A 19,937-nucleotide genomic window follows, 5' to 3' on the forward strand; every position below is an offset into this window, starting at 1 on the left:
AGCTATATTGTGTTCTCCAAAAATGTATACGAATACAATTGCTCAGAGAAAGAGATTTTGTTTCACAAGTCATCTTTTCAAAATGATTGGCACCCCGGTGTTCAATACTCCGGCACCCTCCCCTTGCCAGGATAACGGCACTGAGTGTAACAGTATAGCTTCCGTCCCTCTCCTCGCCCCAACCTGGGCTCGAACCAGGGACCCTCTGCACACAACAACTGACCCCCACGAAGCACAATTACCTATCGCTCCACAAAAGCCGTGGCCCTTGTAGAACAAGGGGGACAACTACTTCTCAGATTGAGTGACGTCACCGATTGAAACGCTATTAGCGCGCACCCTGCTTACTAGCTAGCCATTTCACGCCGGCTACATGAGCCTATTTCTAAAATGTTTTATGAGATTGGAGAACACATTTGGAGGGATTTAAGACCTGTCCTTCATGCAGAATGTTTCCAGATCCTTGATATCCTTCGTCTGCATCTCTCTTATGAACTGCCCTCTTCAATTCAATGGGGTGCGTGGCCAAAGAGCTCTATTTTCATGTCATCAAAAGCGCTGAGTGCAATTTGTCAGCTTTGCCGTTTCAAACTCTGTAAAACGTAATACGGCGGCTCACGAAAGCATAATCTTTCTGGATTTTTAAAAATGGTAATACTGTTTTAAAAGTACATATCAACCACAATACACTATTTTAAAGTTGAAAAAAAATCTCCCTTACGACCCTTTCAGAAAAAATGACGAAGTATTTTGAAGACAACTTATTCAAAATAATTATCGATCCTCAAATGGAAAGCGATTGATCAGCTTTGAATATATTTGTTTTTAGAGAGACAGTGTGAGTGGGAATGGAAGTTGCATCTCGTGTTGATAGCAAGCCCCAAGCCTGATGGAGAAATATGTGAGTGGATTATATGACAGAGCTGTTTGTTCAGGAAGATAAACAAAATTGAGCACTTTAGATGTTTCTAATTGTTTTTGTATTATGTATTCGGCTTAAAATCGTCCTTAAACTGAGCACAGATGACTTTTTATTGCTTTATATGAAATTAACGTGAAAATAACATTGCAAAGTGTATCGCAGAATTTCAGAAAAGCTGCCGTAAAATCAAGCATTTTTGTCCGCAGAAATCACAAAAAAATGGTGCGAAATCCTGGAGGGACTGGTTAATTAACATAAACACATTTAGCATCTCCTGGCTTTTACGCATAGACTACAAGCCACTGATGCAGATCTTTGGAACATACACAACATATACAAGTCTAATAAATCCATGTAATCTAGCCAACACTATCACAATAAATCCATTATTTATTTTAGACAGGTCTACAGAAACATGATATGAAGAAAATGGAGTTATTTCAGAAGAACAGAATAGCATACTCTGAGTTGTCCTTATGGTAGGCCCTGATCTGGCTATACCATATGGCTGTGGGCTACACTAGTTCATTTAGCAGACAAGATTTGCTTAGAATGCCATGGCATTATCTTATATTATTTTCTAGTATGAAGAATACAATTGAACATAGCTGAATAACATAGAAAGCATATTTTCTCCAGATGATTTGAGGGAGTGTGCACATGCAGTTATTCTGTGTTAAGCAGTTAACAAATAAACAGGTACTCCCACATGCTTAATTTAGAGTTATTTATGTAACTATGTTGTGATCAAATGTTGGGCTATATGATTTGATTTTGAATACATTCTAAGTCTGCATGATGTGACTAATGATGAAAGTTGCATTAAAGGCATGAGCACTGCACTGTTTGCCTTAAGCTGGGCATCATTCACAAATGATATCATTTACAAGTGATAGGCTGATATCATTACACATCACACTATTCTTGATTTAATCTTGTCTTTACATATACTAAATAATATATGTGTGAAATTTGTTTTGATTTGAATGGACAATTATTTTTTATTTTTTTTTATTTTATTTCACCTTTATTTAACCAGGTAGGCTAGTTGAGAACAAGTTCTCATTTGCAACTGCGACCTGGCCAAGATAAAGCATAGCAGTGTGAACAGACAACAGAGTTACACATGGAGTAAACAATTAGCAAGTCAATAACACAGTAGAAAAAATGGGCAATCTATATACAATGTGTGCAAAAGGCATGAGGAGGTAGGCGAATAATACAATTTTGCAGATTAACACTGGAGTGATAAATGATCAGATGGGCATGTACAGGTAGAGATATTGGTGATATTGGTGTGCAAAAGAGCAGAAAAGTAAATAAATAAAAACAGTATAAAAACAGTATGGGAATGAGGCAGGTGAAAAAGGGTGAGCTATTTACCTATAGACTATGTACAGCTGCAGCGATCGGTTAGCTGCTCGGATAGCTGATGTTTGAAGTTGGTGAGGGAGATAAAAGTCTCCAACTTCAGCGATTTTAAATTCGTTCCAGTCACAGGCAGCAGAGTACTGGAACGAAAGGCGGCAAATGAGGTGTTGGCTTTAGGGATGATCAGTGAGATACACCTGCTGGAGCGCGTGCTACGGATGGGTGTTGCCATCGTGACCAGTGAACTGAGATAAGGCGGAGCTTTACCTAGCATGGACTTGTAAATGACCTGGAGCCAGTGGGTCTGGCGAAATATGTAGTGAGGGCCAGCCGACTAGAGCATACAAGTCGCAGTGGTGGGTGGTATAAGGTGCTTTAGTGACAAAACGGATGGCACTGTGATAGACTGCATCCAGTTTGCTGAGTAGAGTGTTGGAAGCCATTTTGTAGATGACATCGCCGACAGGATCGGTAGGATAGTCAGTTTTACTAGGGTAAGCTTGGCAGCGTGAGTGAAGGAGGCTTTGTTGCGGAATAGAAAGCCGACTCTGGATTTGATTTTTGATTGGAGATGTTTGATGTGAGTCTGGAAGGAGAGTTTGCAGTCTAGCCAGACACCTAGGTACTTATAGATGTCCATATTCAAGGTTGGAACCATCCAGGGTGGTGATGCTAGTCGGGCATGCAGGGTGCAGGCAGCGAAAAAGCATGCATTTGGTTTTACTCGCGTTTAAGAGCAGTTGGAGGCCACGGAAGGAGTGCTGTATGGCATTGAAGCTCGTTTGGAGGTTTGATAGCACAGTGTCCAATGACGGGCCGAAAGTATATAGAATGGTGGCGTAAAAGGAATAGCAAGAGCAACATCATTGATATATACAGAGAAAAGAGTCGGCCCGAGGAACCCTGTGGCACCCCCATAGAGACTGCCAGAGGACCGGACAGCATGCCCTCTGATTTGACACACTGAACTCTGTCTGCAAAGTAATTGTCATCCGAAAAACCGAGGCTGTTGAGTCTGCCGATAAGAATTTGGTGATTGACAGAGTCGAAAGCCTTGGCGAGGTCGATGAAGACGGCTGCACAGTACTGTCTTTTATCGATGGCGGTTATGATATCATTTAGTACCTTGAGTGTGGCTGAGGTGCACCCGTGACCGGCTCGGAAACCAGATTGCACAGCGGAGAAGGTACGGTGGGATTCAGGTCAGTGACCTGTTTGTTGACTTGGCTTTCGAGACCTTAGATAGGCAGGGCAGGATGGATATAGGTCTATAGCAGTTTGGGTCCAGGGTGTCTCCTCCTTTGAAGAGGGGATGACTGGGCAGCTTTCAATCCTTGGGGATTTCAGACGATATGAAAGAGAGGTTGAACAGGCTGGTGATAGGGGTTGCGACAATGGCGGCAGATAGTTTCAGAAATAGGGGTCCAGATTGTCAAGCCCAGCTGATTTGTACGGGTCCAGGTTTTGCAGCTCTTTCAGAACATCTGCTATCTGGATTTGGGTAAAGGAGAACCTGGAGAGGCTTGGGTGAGGAACTACGGGGGGGCGGAGCTGTTGGCCGAGGTTGGAGTAGCCAGGCGGAAGGCATGGCCAGCCGTTGAGAAGTGCTTATTGAAGTTTTCGATAATCATGGATTTATCGGTGGAGACCGTGTTTCCTAGCCTCAGTGCAGTGGGCAGCTGGGAGGAGGTGCTCTTGTTCTCCATGGACTTCACAGTGTCCCAGAACTTTTGGAGTTGGAGCTACAGGATGCAAACTTTTGCCTGAAGAAGCTGGCCTTAGCTTTCCTGACTGACTGCGTGTATTGGTTCCTGACTTCCCTGAACAGTTGCATATCACGGGGGCTATTCGATGCTATTGCAGTCCGCCACAGGATGTTTTGTGCTGGTCGAGGGCAGTCAGGTCTGGGGTGAACCAAGGGCTGTATCTGTTCTTGGTTCTGCATTTTTTGAACGGAGCATGCTTATCCAAAATGGTGAGGAAGTTACTTTTAAAGAATGACCAGGCATCCTCAACTGACGGGATGAGGTCAATGTCCTTCCAGGATACACGGGCCAGGTCGATTAGAAAGGCCTGCTCACAGAAGTGTTTTAGGGAGCGTTTGACAGTGATGAGGGTGGTCGTTTGACTGCGGCTCCGTGGCGGATACAGGCGATGAGGCAGTGATCGCTGAGATCCTGGTTGAAGACAGCGGAGGTATATTTGGAGGGCCAGTTGGTCAGGATGACGTCTATGAGGTGCCCTTGTTTACAGAGTTAGGGTTGTACCTGGTGGGTTCCTTGATGATTTGCGTGAGATTGAGGGCATCTAGCTTAGATTGTAGGACTGCCGGGGTGTTAAGCATATCCCAGTTTAGGTCACCTAACAGGACAAACTCTGAAGCTAGATGGGGGCGATCAATTCACAAATGGTGTCAGGGCACAGCTGGGAGCTGACGGGGGTCGGTAGCAGGCGGCAACAGTGAGAGACTTGTTTCTGGAGAGAGTAATTTTCAAAATTAGTAGTTCAAACTGTTTGGGTATGGACCTGGAAAGTATGACATTACTTTGCAGGCTATCTCTGCAGTAGACTGCGACTCCGCCCCCTTTGGCCCCTTATCATGCACCTGTTTGGAAATGGGCAGCGGAAAAATACATGTTATCTATGCAGTTAAATTGGAATGGAGGACACTTTTCTGTAGTTCATTTTCATGCCAGCCAGGTAGGCTATACTCCTGTTTTTTAAGAGAAGCAATGTGCTTAATATTAGGAAAGTTGAGAAATAAATATAGGAGGTATAATGTTTCAGGTAAGACCCAAATGCAAACTGTGTTGAAATAACAATGTTGATTACAGCAACAGGGGCAGGCAAACGACAGGTCAAGGCAGGCAGGGTCGATAATCCAGAGTGGTGGGGCAAAGCTACAGGACGGCAGGCAGGGTCAGGTCAGGCAGAGGTCGGTAATCCAGAGTGGTGGGGAAAAGGTACAGGATGGCAGGCAGGGTCAGGTCAGGCAGAGGTCGATAATCCAGAGTGGTGGGGCAAAGCTACAGGACGGCAGGCAGGGTCAGGTCAGGCAGAGGTCGGTAATCCAGAGTGGTGGGGAAAAGGTACAGGATGGCAGGCAGGGTCAGGTCAGGCAGAGGTCGGTAATCCAGAGTAGGGGCAAAGGTAGAGGACGACAGGCAGGGTCAGGCAGAGTGGTCAGGCAGGTGGGCTCAGAGTCCAGACAGGCATGCGTCAAAACCAGGAGGGTGAGAAAAACAGAGACTGGGGAAAAGCAGGAGCTGAGAAATGCTAGTAGACAAGACCAACTGGCAACAGACAAACAGAGAACACCGGTATAAATACACAGGGGATAATGAGGAAGATGGGCGACACCTGGAGGAGTGTGGAGACAATCACAAGGACCGGTGAAACAGATCAGGGTGTGACAGTAGGCCTAACCAATAGAAAGTTGATGGGATCCTCCTCTTGTTAATAGAGGCAATCACTCAGTTTTGTCACGCAAATGCATAGTCTATAGAAAGGATGCGCAACATCCGCTCATGGGCTCTCATGAAGTGTTTATATTTTTGATTACATTTGCACTGTTGTCAGAGTAATTAGAGGGAGTTTGGTAGGCTACTAATGACCATCAGCATTATCAGAGCTTGGCACCCTCATTACCGTGACTAAATGGTACGTGGAATTTGACTGCAGTCATGACTCGTGACCTCCGGTGTGGCATTAATATGGTCACCGTAACAGCCCTGTATCTGACCCGAAGACAGAGAGCACATCGCTCGGCTTTGTTTGACTGGCATTCTCAATATGCAGCAATGGGATGGATAGAGCTGGATGGCTGTTTGAATCACTGTCTGTCTAAAGAGAAACCCCATCCAAGGTCACTCTGTACCCGGATTTTCCATTAACTTTAGGCTTATAAAAATATAGAAAAGATGATAAATCAAATTGGCACCTGCCAATTGTTCAGGAGAAGAAGAACATTGCAAAACCATTGCTAAACAATGCTTTTTAGCTTATTCATTGATGGTAATACCAGTCGATATAAATATATTTGACTGGTCATGCTTATCGGTCTATAGGTTAATTTACATAGTTTACTGGAATTAAATTGACTCGTGTGGCTACAGTATACCCATTGTGTATCACACCCATACAGTATATACATACAGAGCCTTTGAGCAGAAAATTGGTCAGACACCACGAGAGCTGCTACTGCTGCAGCATCTCAAATGACAACAGAAGGCAGGCTTCATCAGCACATCAATGCCACTTTGCAATGAGCTGTGGGCAGTAGGATATGCATCTTGAAAACATACTTAATTGTTTGAAACCATAATGTTATAATATATATTTATTCATTTATATTAATATATACAGTGGGGCAAAAAAAGTATTTAGTCAGCCACCAATTGTGCAAGTTCTCCCACTTAAAAAGATGTGAGAGGCCTGTAATTTTCATCATAGGTACACTTCAACTATGACAGACAAAATTAGAGAGAACAATCCAGAAAATCACATTGTAGGATTTTTTATGAATTTATTTGCAAATTATGGTGGAAAATAAGTATTTGGTCAATAACAAAAATGTATCTCAATACTTTGTTATATACCCTTTGTTGGCAATGACAGAGGTCAAATGTTTTCTGTAAGTCTTCACAAGGTTTTCACACACTGTTGCTGGTATTTTGGCCCATTCCTCCATGCAGATCTCCTCTAGAGCAGTGATGTTTTGGGGCTGTTGCTGGGCAACACGGACTTTCAACTCCCTCCAAATATTTTCTATGGGGTTGAGATCTGCAGACTGGCTAGGCCACTCCAGGACCTTGAAATGCTTCTTATGAAGCCACTCCTTCATTGCCCGGGCGGTGCTGTTTGGAATCATTGTCATGCTGAAAGACCCAGCCACGTTTCATCTTCAATGCCCTTGCTGATGGTAGGCTTTGTTACTTTGGTCCCAGCTCTCTGCAGGGATTTTTGCTCACCGTTCTTGTGATCATTTTGACCCCACGGGGTGAGATCTTGCGTGGAGCCCAAGATCGAGGGAGATTATCAGTGGTCTTGTATGTCTTCCATTTCCTAATAATTGCTCCCACAGATGATTTCTTCAAACCAAGTTGCTTACCTATTGCAGATGCAGTCTTCCCAGCCTGGTGCAGGTCTACAATTTTGTTTCTGGTGTCCTTTGACTCTTTGGACTTGGCCATAGTGAAGTTTGGAGTGTGACTGTTTGAGGTTGTGGACAGGTGTATTTTATACTGATAACAGTTTCAAACACGTGCCATTAATACAGGTAATGAGTGGAGGACAGAGGAGCCTCTTAAAGAAGAAGTTACAGGTCTGTGAGAGCCAGAAATCTTGCTTGTTTGTAGGTGACCAAATACTTATTTTCCATCATCATTTGCAAATAAATTCATTAAAAATCCTACAATGTGATCTTCTGGATTTTTTTTCTCATTTTGTCTGTCATAGTTGAAGTGTACCTATGATGAAAATTACAGGCCTCTTATCTTTTTAAGTGGGAGGACTTGCACAATTGGTGGATAACTAAATACTTTTTTTGCCCCACTGTGTGTGTATATATATATATATATATATATATATCTCATACAGTACCAGTCCAAAGTTTGGACACTCATTCCAGGGTTTTTCTTTATGTTTACTATTTTCTACATTGTATTTCCTACATCAAAACTATGAAATAACACATGAAATCATGTAGTAACCAAAAGAGTGTTAAACAAATAAAATAAAAAAAATGTTGAGATTTTTCAAGGTAGCCACCTTGATGACAGCTTTGCACAAGCTTGGCATTCTCTCAACTAACTTCATGAGGTAGTCACCTGGAATGCATTTCAATTAACAGGTGTGCCTTGTTAAAAATCAATTTGTGGAAATTCTTTCCTTCTTAATGCGTTTGAGACAAAGTTGTGTTATGACAAGGTAGGGGTGATATACAGAAGGAAGCCCTATTTGGTAAAAGACCAAGTCCATATTATGTCAAGAACAGCTCAAATAAGCAAATAGAAATGATCAATCTGGAAAAATTCAAGAACTTTGAAAGTTTCTTCAAGGGCAGTCGCAAAAACCATCAAGCTGTATGAGGAAACTGGCTCTCATGAGGACCGTCACAGGAAATTAAGACCTAGAGTTACCTCTGCTGCAGAGGATAAGTTCATTAGAGTTAACTACACCTCAGATTGCAGCCCAAATAAATGCTTCACAACTAACAGACACATCTCAACATCAACTGTTCAGAGGTGTGAATCAGGCCTTCATGGCCGAATTGCTGCAAAGAAACCACTACAAAAATGACACCAATAATAAGAAGAGACTTGCTTGGGTCAAGAAACACAAGCAATTGACATTAGACTGGTGGAAATCTGTCCTTTGGTTTGATGAGTCCAAATTTGAGATTTTTGGTTCCAACCACCGTGTCTTTGTGAGATGCAGAGTAGGTGAACGGATGGTCTCTGCATGTGTGGTTCCCCCTCTGAAGCATGGAGGAGGAGGTATGATGGTTTGGGGGTGCTTTGCTGGTGACACTGTCTGTGACTTATTTAGAATTGAAGGCACACTTAACCAGCATGGCTAACACAGCATTCTGCAGCGATACGCCATCTCATCTTGTTTGCGCTTATCATTTGTTTTTCAACAGGACAATGACCCAAAACACACCTCCAAAGGCTATTTGACTAAGATGGAGGATGATGGAGTGCTGCATCAGATGACCTGGCCTCCACAATCACCCGACCTCAATCCAATAGTGATGGTTTGGAATGAGTTGGATCGCAGAGTGAAGGAAAAGCAGCACTCAGCATATGTGGGAACTCCTTCAAGACCGTTGGAAAAGCATTCCTCATGAAGCTGGTTTAGAGAATGCCAAGAGTGCAAAGCTGTCATCAAGGCAACGAGTGGCTACTTTGAAGAATCTAAAATCTAAAAACACTGTTTTCGTTACTGCATGATTCCTTGAGTGGCTCAGCCAGAACCTGATCGTTCTGGCTGAACCACTCAAGGACATTCAGAGACTGGTCCCGTAGCCACTCCTGCATTTTCTTGGATGTGTTCTTTCGGTCGTTGTCCTGTTTGGAAGGTGAACCTTCATCCCAGTCTGAGGTCCTGAGCACCCTGAAGCTGGTTTTCATCAAGTATCTCTCTGTACTTTTCACCTTTCCCTTGATCTTGAATTGTCTCCCAGTCCCTGCCGCTGAAAAACATCCCCACAGCATGATGCTGCCACCTCCATGCTTCACCATAGGGTTGGTGCCTGGTTTCCTCCAGATGTGACAATTCCGCCTGGCCACTCTACCATAAAGGCCTGATTGGTGTAGAGCTGCAGAGATGGTTGTCCTTCTGTAAGGTTCTCCCTCTCTGGAGCTGTGTCAGAGTGACCATCGAGTTCTTGGTCACCTCCCTGACCAAGGCACTTCTCCCCTGATTGCTCAGTCTGTCCGGGCGGCCAGCTCTAGGATGTCTTGGTGGTTTCAAACTTCTTCTATTTAAGAATGATGGAGGCAACTGTGTTTTAGGGGACCTTCAATGCTGCAGAAAATGTTTCGTACCCTTCCCCAGATCTGTGCCTCGATACAATCCTGTCTCGGAGCTCGACAGACAATTCCTTCGACCTCATGGCTTGGTTTTTGCTCTGACATGCACTGCCAACTGTGGGACCTTATATAGACAGGTGTGTGCCTTTCCAAATCATGTCCAATCAATTGAATTTACCACAGGTGGACTCCAGTCAAGTTGTAGAAACATCTCAAGGATGATCAATGGAAACAGGATGCACCGGAGCTCAATTTCGAGTCTCATAGTAAAGGGTCTGAATACTTATGTAAATATGTTTTTTTTAGGTTTTATGTGTGTGAAAAAAAATCTAAAACCTGTTTTAACTTTGTCATTATGGGGTATTGTGTGTTTATTTAATCCATTTTAAAATAAGGCTGTAACGTAACATGTGAAATAGTCAAGGGCTCTGAATACTTTCTTGAATGCACTGTATATAGATAAATATATTGCCCTGGCCCTAGCTTGTGCATGAGTTGTAATGACAATAAACTAGCCCAACCATGATTTAAATTAAAACATTTGGAATATCAGCTCAGGTCATTGACACAACTGACTGTTTTATACCAGTTAACATCACAAATCACTCTTTCTGTTTCTACCTGCCTGGGATGGAGTGGAAGAAGGAGAGGGGTGGTGAGGAGGATAGGACAATAAACCATACTGTCTTGGATTTTTATCTTTGTTCAATTTCTCACATCTTCTAGCTTTGTATCCTTTTCAAAGAGGGGAACCAATTTTCCCCCACTCATACCTCCCACAAAACATTTTCAGGAGGATGCAAGGAAAGACTAATTAGGACACATTTTTGTTTTGTTATTCTGTTACACGTCTTTCAGGAGATCCGAGAAGCCGCGTGGAGCATTCCAAACAGGCAAAGGACTGGGTACAGAAGAGTGTCTGAAGAGGAGACGTTCAACTTTAGATCCCGATTGATCCAGCAGGCTGTCAAGCGGCGGGAAGATAAACAAAGACCCAGACTTCAACGTTGACACACCAGACCTACCTTCCCACCATTGCCCCAGTTGAAAAACCAACCAAGGAGGAGCTATCGGCAAAACTTTTCAGCCTAACTTTGCAACTAACTTTAGTTAGCCTATTGATGGCAGTCTGATGTGGTGGAATGCCATCAATAACATGTTATGCAATCATTGGTAGCTTTGTGCAATGTGACTCCTATATAGACCACCTGGAACAGCACCATTCTCCACCTCAGGGGGTGTATTCATTCAGGTAAACTCATGGGCATAAGAATCAGAACGATTAGAACAGGCTTAGAACTGCTAACCCTGGCAATTTGACTGGTCAGCTCATTGGTCCTCTTGCATTGGCTGCCTGGTGGTGTCATCAAATACAATTGTATTTGTCACTTGCTTTGTAATCAACAGGTGGAGACCTACAGTGAAATGCTTACTTACGGGCCCGTCCCAACAATGCAGAGTGAGAAAATAGAGAAATAATAGAAAAGTAACACATTTTAATACAAGTAATAATAAATACACAATAAGTAATGCTAACTTGGCTATATACACGGGGTACCAGTACTGAGTTGATGTGCAGGGGTATGAAGTAATTGAGGTAGATATGTACATATAACTAAGAATAAAGTGACAGAAAATAAACAGTAATAGCAGCGTATGTGATGGGTCAAAAAAGTTGGTGCAAAAAGAGCAATGCAAATAGTCTGGGTAGCTATTTTGTTAACTAGTTTCGCATTCTTCTGGCTTGGGGGTTGAAGCTGTTCAGGGTCCTGTTGGTTCCAGACTTGGCTCATCGGTACCGCTTGCTGTGCGTGATGCAATCATTTCCATGGTAATGTAGAATGTTCGTTCAAATGATGCTACCTGATGTGACTCATGCAATGGAATGTAGTTTTTGTAATGTCAGTCGGGTTGATTCAACAGATCACAGCACAGATTGATGGGTTCATTTCCTGATTTTACTTTAGGCTTTTACTTCCGACTTTGCTCATATGGGTACTCTTGCAATGGCCGGCAGTCCACCAATTATACCATCATTGTCTTGAATGGGAACACCCGTTCTATTCAATGAGGGGATTCAATGAATCTGGCACGGGCACCCGGGAATGTATGTTTTACCCCGGGTGAAGTTTTGGAACCTTGTTGCCTCCCAGGCGTGAGCCAGCACATGGAGTAATGAGTCAGCTTCTCATCCAATGTGTTTTGCGAAAGAGAGAGGACACGAAGAGTATGCAATTGGGATCTTCCTGTCACGCCTTGGTCTTAGTATTTTGTGTTTTCTTTAATTATTTGTTCAGGCCAGGGTGTGACATGGGTTTATTGTATTGTCGTATTGGGTTTTTTGTAGGCATTGGGATTGTGGTTGAGTAGGGGTGTGTCTAGTATAGGCTTGGCTGCCTGAGGCGGTTCTCAATCAGAGTCAGGTGATTCTCGTTGTCTCTGATAGGGAACCGTATTTAGGTAGCCTGGGTTTCACTGTGTATTTCGTGGGTGATTGTTCCTGTCTCTGTGTAGTGTTCACCAGATAGGCTGTAATAGGTTTTCACGTTCCGTTTGTTGTTTTTGTATGTATAAGTTATTTCATGTATCGCGATCTCTTCATTAAAGACATGAGTAACCACCACGCTGCATTTCGGTCCGACTCTCTTTCAACAAACGAAGAACGCTGTTACAGAATCACCCACCACACACGGACCGAGTGGCGTGATTACAGTCAACAACAGCAGGAGCAGCGAAGGGAGGACGTTATGGACAGCAGAAGCATGGAGTATACGACGTGGGAAGAAATAGACAGGTGGGCGGTCGACCCAGAGAGAGTGCCGGAGCCCGCCTGGGATTCGCTGGAGCAGTGCGAAGAGGGCTATAGGAGAATGGAGTTGGAGAGGAAATCACGACGGCGCAGAGGAAAGCCCGTGAGTCAGCCCCAAAAATGTATTGGGGCTCAGAGGGAGTGTGGCTGAGTCAGGATATAGACCTGAGCCAACTCTCCCTGTTAATCGTGAGGAGCAGCAACTACAGTGGGAGAGGCTGCACTACTTGGAGAAATGGACTTGGGAGGAGATTCTGGACGGAAAAGGACCATGGGCACAGCCTGGAGAATATCGCCGCCCCAAGGAAGAACTGGAGACGGCTAAAGCGGAGAGGCGCTGGTATGAGGAGGCAGCACGGCGACGCGGATGGAAGCCTGAGAGTCAGCCCAAAAAATGTATTGGAGGGGGGCTTACAGGGAGTATGGCTATGCCAGGTAGGAGACCTACGCAAACTCCCTGTGCTTACTGGGGGGCTAGAGAGACCGGGCAGGCACCGTGTTATGCTATGGAGCGCACAGTGTTTCCAGTGCGGGTGCATAGCCCGGTGCGTTTCATACCAGCTCTTCGTATTGGCCGGGCTAGAGTGGGCATCGAGCCAGGTAAGGTTGGGCAGGCTCGGTGCTCAAGAGCTCCAGTGCGCCTGCACGGTCCGGTCTATCCAGAGCCACCTCCACACACCAGTCCTCCGGTAGCAGCTCCCCGCACCAGGCTTCCTGTGCGTGTCCTCGATCCAGTATCACCAGTTCCAGCACCACGCACCAGGTCTTCAGTGTGCCTCGCCTGTTCAGCACAGCCAGAGCCTTCCTTCCCTCCTGCGCTGTCGGAGTCTCCCGCCTGTTCAGCGCTATCAGAGCCTTCCTCCTCTACTGCGCTGCTGGAGTCTCCTGTCTGTTCAGCGCTATCAGAGCCTTACTCCTCTCCTGCGCTACCGGAGTCTCCCGCCTGTTCAGCGCTTCTAGAGCCTTCCTCCTCTACAGCGCTACCGGAGCCCCCTGCCTGTTTGGAGCAGCCTGAGCTGCCAGTCTGTATGAAGCAGCCAGAGCTGCCAGTCTGTATGAAGCAGCCAGAGCTGTCAGTCTGCATGAAGCAGCCAGAGCTGTCAGTCTGCATGAAGCAGCCAGAGCTGTCAGTCTGCATGAAGCAGCCAGAGCTGTCAGTCTGTATGAAGCAGCCAGAGCTGTCAGTCTGCATGAAGCAGCCAGAGATGTCAGTCTGCATGAAGCAGCCAGAGCTGCCAGTCTGCAAAGAGCTGTCAGTCTGCAAGGAGCTGCCAGTCTGCAAGGAGCTGCCAGTCTGCAAGGAGCTGTCAGTCTACAAGGAGCTGTCAGCCTGCATGGAGCAGCCAGAGCTGTCAGTCTGCAAGGAGCTGCCAGTCTGCAGGGAGCTGCCAGTCTGCAAGGTGCTGCCAGCCTGCATGGAGCAGCCAGAGCTGTCAGTCTGCATGATGCAGCCAGAGCTGCCAGTCTGCATGGAGCAGCCAGGGCTGTCAGTCTGCATAGAGCAGCTAGATCCGCCAGTCAGCCATGATCTTCTAGATCTGGCAGTCAACCAGATTCTTCCAGATCTGCCAGTCACCCAGTCTCTTCCAGATCTGCCAGTCAACCAGAATCTTCCAGATCCGCCAGTCAGCCAGGATCTACCGGAGCCTACTACCTGCCTGAGCTTCATCTCAGTACTGGGCTTCCTCTCAGTACTGGGCTTCCTCTCAGTACTGGGCTTCCTCTCAGTACTGGGCTTTCTCTCAGTCCCGGGCTGCCCCTCAGTCCCGAGCTGCCCCTCAGTCCCGAGCTGCCCCTCAGTCCCGAGCTTACCCTCAGTCCTGAGCTGCCTCAGTCCCGAGCTGCCCCTCAGTCGCGAGCTGCCCCTCAGTTCAGTGGGGTTCTGGGTGAGGACTATTAGGCCATGGTCGGCGGCGAGGGTGGATTATCCCAGGACGCGTAGGGGAGGAACTATGACATTAATGGAGTGGGGTCCACGTCCCGAGCCGGAACCGCCACCATGGACAGACGCCCACCCGGACCCTCCCTATGGTTTTGAGGTGCGTCCGGGAGTCCGCACCTTAGGGGGGGGTTCTGTCACGCCTTGGTCTTAGTATTTTGTGTTTTCTTTAATTATTTGTTCAGGCCAGGGTGTGACATGGGTTTATTGTATTGTCGTATTGGGTTTTTTGTAGGCATTGGGATTGTGGTTGATTAGGGGTGTGTCTAGTATAGGCATGGCTGCCTGAGGCGGTTCTCAGTCAGGTGATTCTCGTTGTCTCTGATAGGGAACCGTATTTAGGTAGCCTGGGTTTCACTGTGTATTTCGTGGGTGATTGTTCCTGTCTCTGTGTAGTGTTCACCAGATAGGCTGTAATAGGTTTTCACGTTCCGTTTGTTGTTTTTGTATTTATTAAGTTATTTCATTATCGTCAATTGTTTCATTAAAGACATGAGTAACCACCACGCTGCATTTCGGTCCGACTCTCTTTCGACGAACGAACGCCGTTACACTTCCCTGTGTTTTACATAACCCCACGGTCCTATAGGTTTTTAATCCAACTCTAATCAAGCTCAGCTGTTGGAGTATAAACCTACAAGGTTGCTCTCCGGGAACATGTTTGTAAAAACCTGGTCTAACTAATGCTGAGTGGCTGTGAATGGCATAGTAACTGTGTAATTGTTGTTTAAAATAATAACATACAATTATTTAACTTTTTTAACTACAAAATGTGTTTCTTGAAAATGTTATTCGTATAAGACTCTATGAGCCTGCTCAACTTCCTGGAATCCAATGTAGCTGCTGTTGGGGTCAGGGTAGTGGGATGTAATTGCTGCCACCACAGAGGCTGGGAGTACCTGTTGTTGGCCTCGACCTAGATGTTCTCCCCTCAGCATCCACTCCAAGGTGATCCGATAAGAAACCAGTCTGTATTTGGTCCCATGTTTTATGAGTTGAAATAAAAGATCCCAGAAATGTTCCATATGCACAAAAAACGTATTTCTCTCAAATTGTGTGTACAAATTTGTTTACATCCCTGTTGGTGAGCATTTCTCGCCAAGATAATCCATCCACCTGACAGGTGTGGCATATCAAGAAGCTGATTAAACAGCATGATCATTACACAGGTGCACCTTGTGCTGGGGACAATAAAAGGCCCCTCTAAAATCTGCAGTTTTGTCACACAACACAATGCCACAGATGTCTCAAGTTTTGAGGGAGTGTGCAATTGGCATGCTGACTGCAGGAATGTCCACCAGAGCTGTTTCCAGATAATTGAATGTTAATTTCTTAACCATAAGCCACCTCCAACATAATTTGAGAATTTAACAGTATGTCCAACTGTAGACCACGTGTATGGCGTCATATGGGCGAGTGGTTTGCTGATGTCAACGTTGTGAACAAAGTGCCTCATGGTGGTTGTGGGGTTATGGTATGGGCATAAACCGATTTTTTTTCCACCTTTATTGGCTCGGGGATTTGACCAGCAACCTTGCTGTAACTGGCCCAAAAACACTACCCAAATGGCTACCTGCTGCAGTACTATTGACAGCTCTCTTGGTATTGTATACGTGAAGACTGTATAGTGTTAGTGGTCAAGTGTGAGGCTGTTTTTCTTCCTCTTGTGTGTGGGTTTACTGGCTAATTAGGATATTATTGGTATAAAAGCCAAACTGGCAATTGCAAGTAACATGCTATTCTCTACTACCACTATTGACTTTATACTTCTTACATAGTTTGGTAATATAAATTCTTGTTGATGTAGACCCAGATTGAGAAGTGTGCTTCCCATACATTCTATTTCTATTGCTCATCCACTCGTTCTAGCCACTGTTTACCTAGCCAGTGTAATGGGATTTTTAATGATTGTGCCTGTCTTATCACTAATGTATGTGTTCTATTCAGGTGCTGTTCTAAACTCAGCAAAAAAAGAAAAGTCCTCTCACTGTCAACTGCGTTTATTTTCAGCAAACTTGTATAAATATTTGTATGAACATAACAAGATTTAACAACTGAGACATAAACTGAACAAGCTCCACAGACATGTGACTAACAGAAATGGAATAATGTGTCCCTGAACAAAGGGGGGGTGGGGGGTCAAAAGTAGCAGTCAGTATCAGGTGTGGCCACCAGCTGCATTAAGTACTGCAGTGCATCTCCTCCTCATGGAGTGCACCAGATTTGCCAGTTGTTTCTCTGAGATGTTACCCCACACTTCCACCAAGGCACCTGCAAGTTCCCGGACATTTCTGGGAGGAATGGCCCTAGCCCCCATCCTCTGATCCAACAGGTCCCAGATGTGTTCAATGGGATTGAGATGCAGGCTTTTCACTGGCCATGGCAGAACACTGACATTCCTGCCTTGCAGGAAATCACGCACAGAGCGAGCATTATGGCTGGTGGCATTGTCATACTGGAGAGTCATGTCAGGTTGAGCCTGCAGGAAGGGTACCACATGAGGGAGAAGGATGTTTTCCCTGTAACGCACAGCGTTGAGATTGCCTGCAATGACAAGAAGCTCAGTCCGATGATGCTGTGACACACCTCCGCAGACCATGACGGACCTCCACCTCCAAATCGATCCTGCTCCAGACTACAGGCCTCGGTGTAATGTTCATTCCTTCGACAATAAACGTGAATTCGACCATCACCCCTGGTGAGACAAAACCGCGGCTCGTCAGTGAAGAGCACTTTTTGCCATTCTTGTCTGGTCCTGTGACGGTGGGTTTGTGCCCATAGGCGATGTTGTTGCCGGTGATGTCTGGTGAGGACCTGCCTTACAGCCCTCAGTCCAGTCTCTCTCAGCCTATTGCGGACAGTCTGAGCACTGATGGAGGAATTGTGCGTTCCTGGTGTAACTCGGGCAGTTGCTGTTGCCATCCTGTACCTGTCCCGCAGGTGTTATATTCGGATGTAACGATCCTGTGCAGGTGATGTTACACGTGGTCTGCCACTGCGAGGACGATCAGCTGTCCGTCCCTGTCTCCCTGTAGCGTTGTCTTAGGCGTCTCACAGTACGGACATGGCAATTTATTGCCCTGACCACATCTGCAGTCCTCATGCCTCTTTGCAGCATGCCTAAGGCACGTTCACGCAGATGAGCAGGGACCCTGGGCATCTTTCTTTTGGTGTTTTTCAGAGTCAGTAGAAAGGCCTCTTTAGTGTCCTAAGTTTTCATAACTGTGATCTTAATTGCCTACCGTCTGTAAGTTGTTAGTGTCTTAACGACCGTTCCACAGGTGCATGTTCATTAATTGTTTATGGTTCATTGAACAAGCATGGGAAACAGTGTTTAAACCCTTTACAATGAAGATCTGTGAAGGTATTTTGGGCTTTTATGAATTATCTTTGAAAGACAGTTTCTTTTTTTTGCTTAGTTTTATGTCGTAAGGCCTTACTTTGATGGCCAAGTTACACCCTAACACTGGAGTATATTTATAAACCAATTTCTGTGTTCATGCAAGTGGCTGACTGTACAAATCACCTATCAGTAGTTGAAATTTGGCAGTATGCCCAGACTGTGTTTTGAGAATGAACGACCGGGTTTTGAGGACAAACTAACCATATCTCAGTTTCAAGGTCTCTGCTTAGAGAGGAGAAGCCTCGTGAGGTCTGTCACATGTTATGAAACAGTATTGCTCGGCCACATGAATGAAACAAAATGCTAATGATGGATTAATTATGCTGTATCGTGCAAATATAACTTGTCTGTGTATAGCCGTATATATGACAACTGCTGGGACTGGGAGAGCTCCAGATTGACATGTGTACTATAGTGCATTGAGTTGGTTGGAACCTCTCCAGCGCGCTGACAAACAATGATTCATTTAAGATTGACTTCAAGTGTCCCTGTGCAATAAAATGCCACAACACCAGCATGTCATCACTATCAGGCAAACTTGTAGGTACATTATGGGGTGTAGGCAGGATACTCTGATATACAGTTGGAATGGTGTCATTAGGTAGACTATTTATTTTCATTTTACAGAGTAATATAAATATCCTGTAAGTAATATTAGCCAAAAAACACTTACGCCCGACCAAACTGAGCAATCGGGGGAGAAGGGCCTTGTTCAGGGAGGTGACCAAGAACCCAATGGTCACTCTGACAGAGCTCCAGAGTTCCTTTGTAGAGATGGGAGAATCTTCCAGAAGGACAACCATCTCTGCAGCACTCCCCCAATCATGCCTTTATGATAAGTGGCCAGACGGAAGCCACTTCTCAGTAAAAGGCACATAACTGCCCACTTGGAGTTTGTCAAAAGGCACGTAAATGACTCTCAGACCATGAGAAACAAGATTCTCTGGTCTGATGAAACCAAGATTGAACTTTTTGGCCTCAATGCCAAGCGTCACGTCTGGAGGAAACCTGGCACTATCCCTACGGTGAAGCATGGTGGTGGCAGCGTCATGCTGTGGGGATGTTTTTCAGCGGCAGGGACTGGGAGACTAGTCAGGATCGAGGGAAAGATGAACGGAGCAAAGTACAGAGAGATCCTTAATGAAATCCTGCTACAGAGCGCTCACGACCTCGGACTGGGGCAATGGTTCACCTTCCACCAGGACAACGACCCTTAGCACACAGCTAAGACAATGCAGGAGTGGCTTCGGGGCAGTCTCTGAATGTCCTTGAGTGGTCCAGCCAGAGCCCGGACTTGAACCCGATCAACAATCTATGGAGAGACCTGAAAATAGCTGTGCAGCGACGCTCCCCATCCAACCTGACAAAGCTTGAGAGGATCTGCTGAGAAGAATGGGAGGAACTCCCCAAATACAGGTGTGCCTAGCTTGTAGTGTCATACCTAAGAAGACTCGAGGCTGTTATCACTGCCAAAGGTGGTTCAACAAAGTACTGAGTAACGGATCTGAATACTTATGTAACTGTGATATTTCATTTGTATTTTTTGTATACATTTGCAAACATTTCTAAAAACCCGTTTTTAATTTGTCATTATGTGTTATTTTGTGTAGATTAATGATGGAAAACAACTATTTAATGTATTTTAGAATAAGCCTTTCACGTACCTTGAATGTGGAAAACGTCAAGGGGTCTAAACACTTTCCGAATGCGCTGTATATATGTCCCAGAATTGTTTTGGTGTGAACTTCCCCTTTTAATAGAAATTACCGTCATCTAAATGTGATTTGTGTCATTCTGAGCACCGTGGTTGGACGCCCTAATCAAATGGGTTCGACAGATTTCTCAAATGTCTGCTAAATAAAAATGTTGACAGTCAAATGTCTGGCATCACATTTTCCTTACGGAAACTCTGCTCAGTAAAACCAAAGCAGCACACCACCCAACACCGAATAGCCTTG

This window comes from Oncorhynchus keta, chromosome 24 (genome assembly GCF_023373465.1).
Source record: "Oncorhynchus keta strain PuntledgeMale-10-30-2019 chromosome 24, Oket_V2, whole genome shotgun sequence".
NCBI lineage: Eukaryota > Metazoa > Chordata > Actinopteri > Salmoniformes > Salmonidae > Oncorhynchus > Oncorhynchus keta.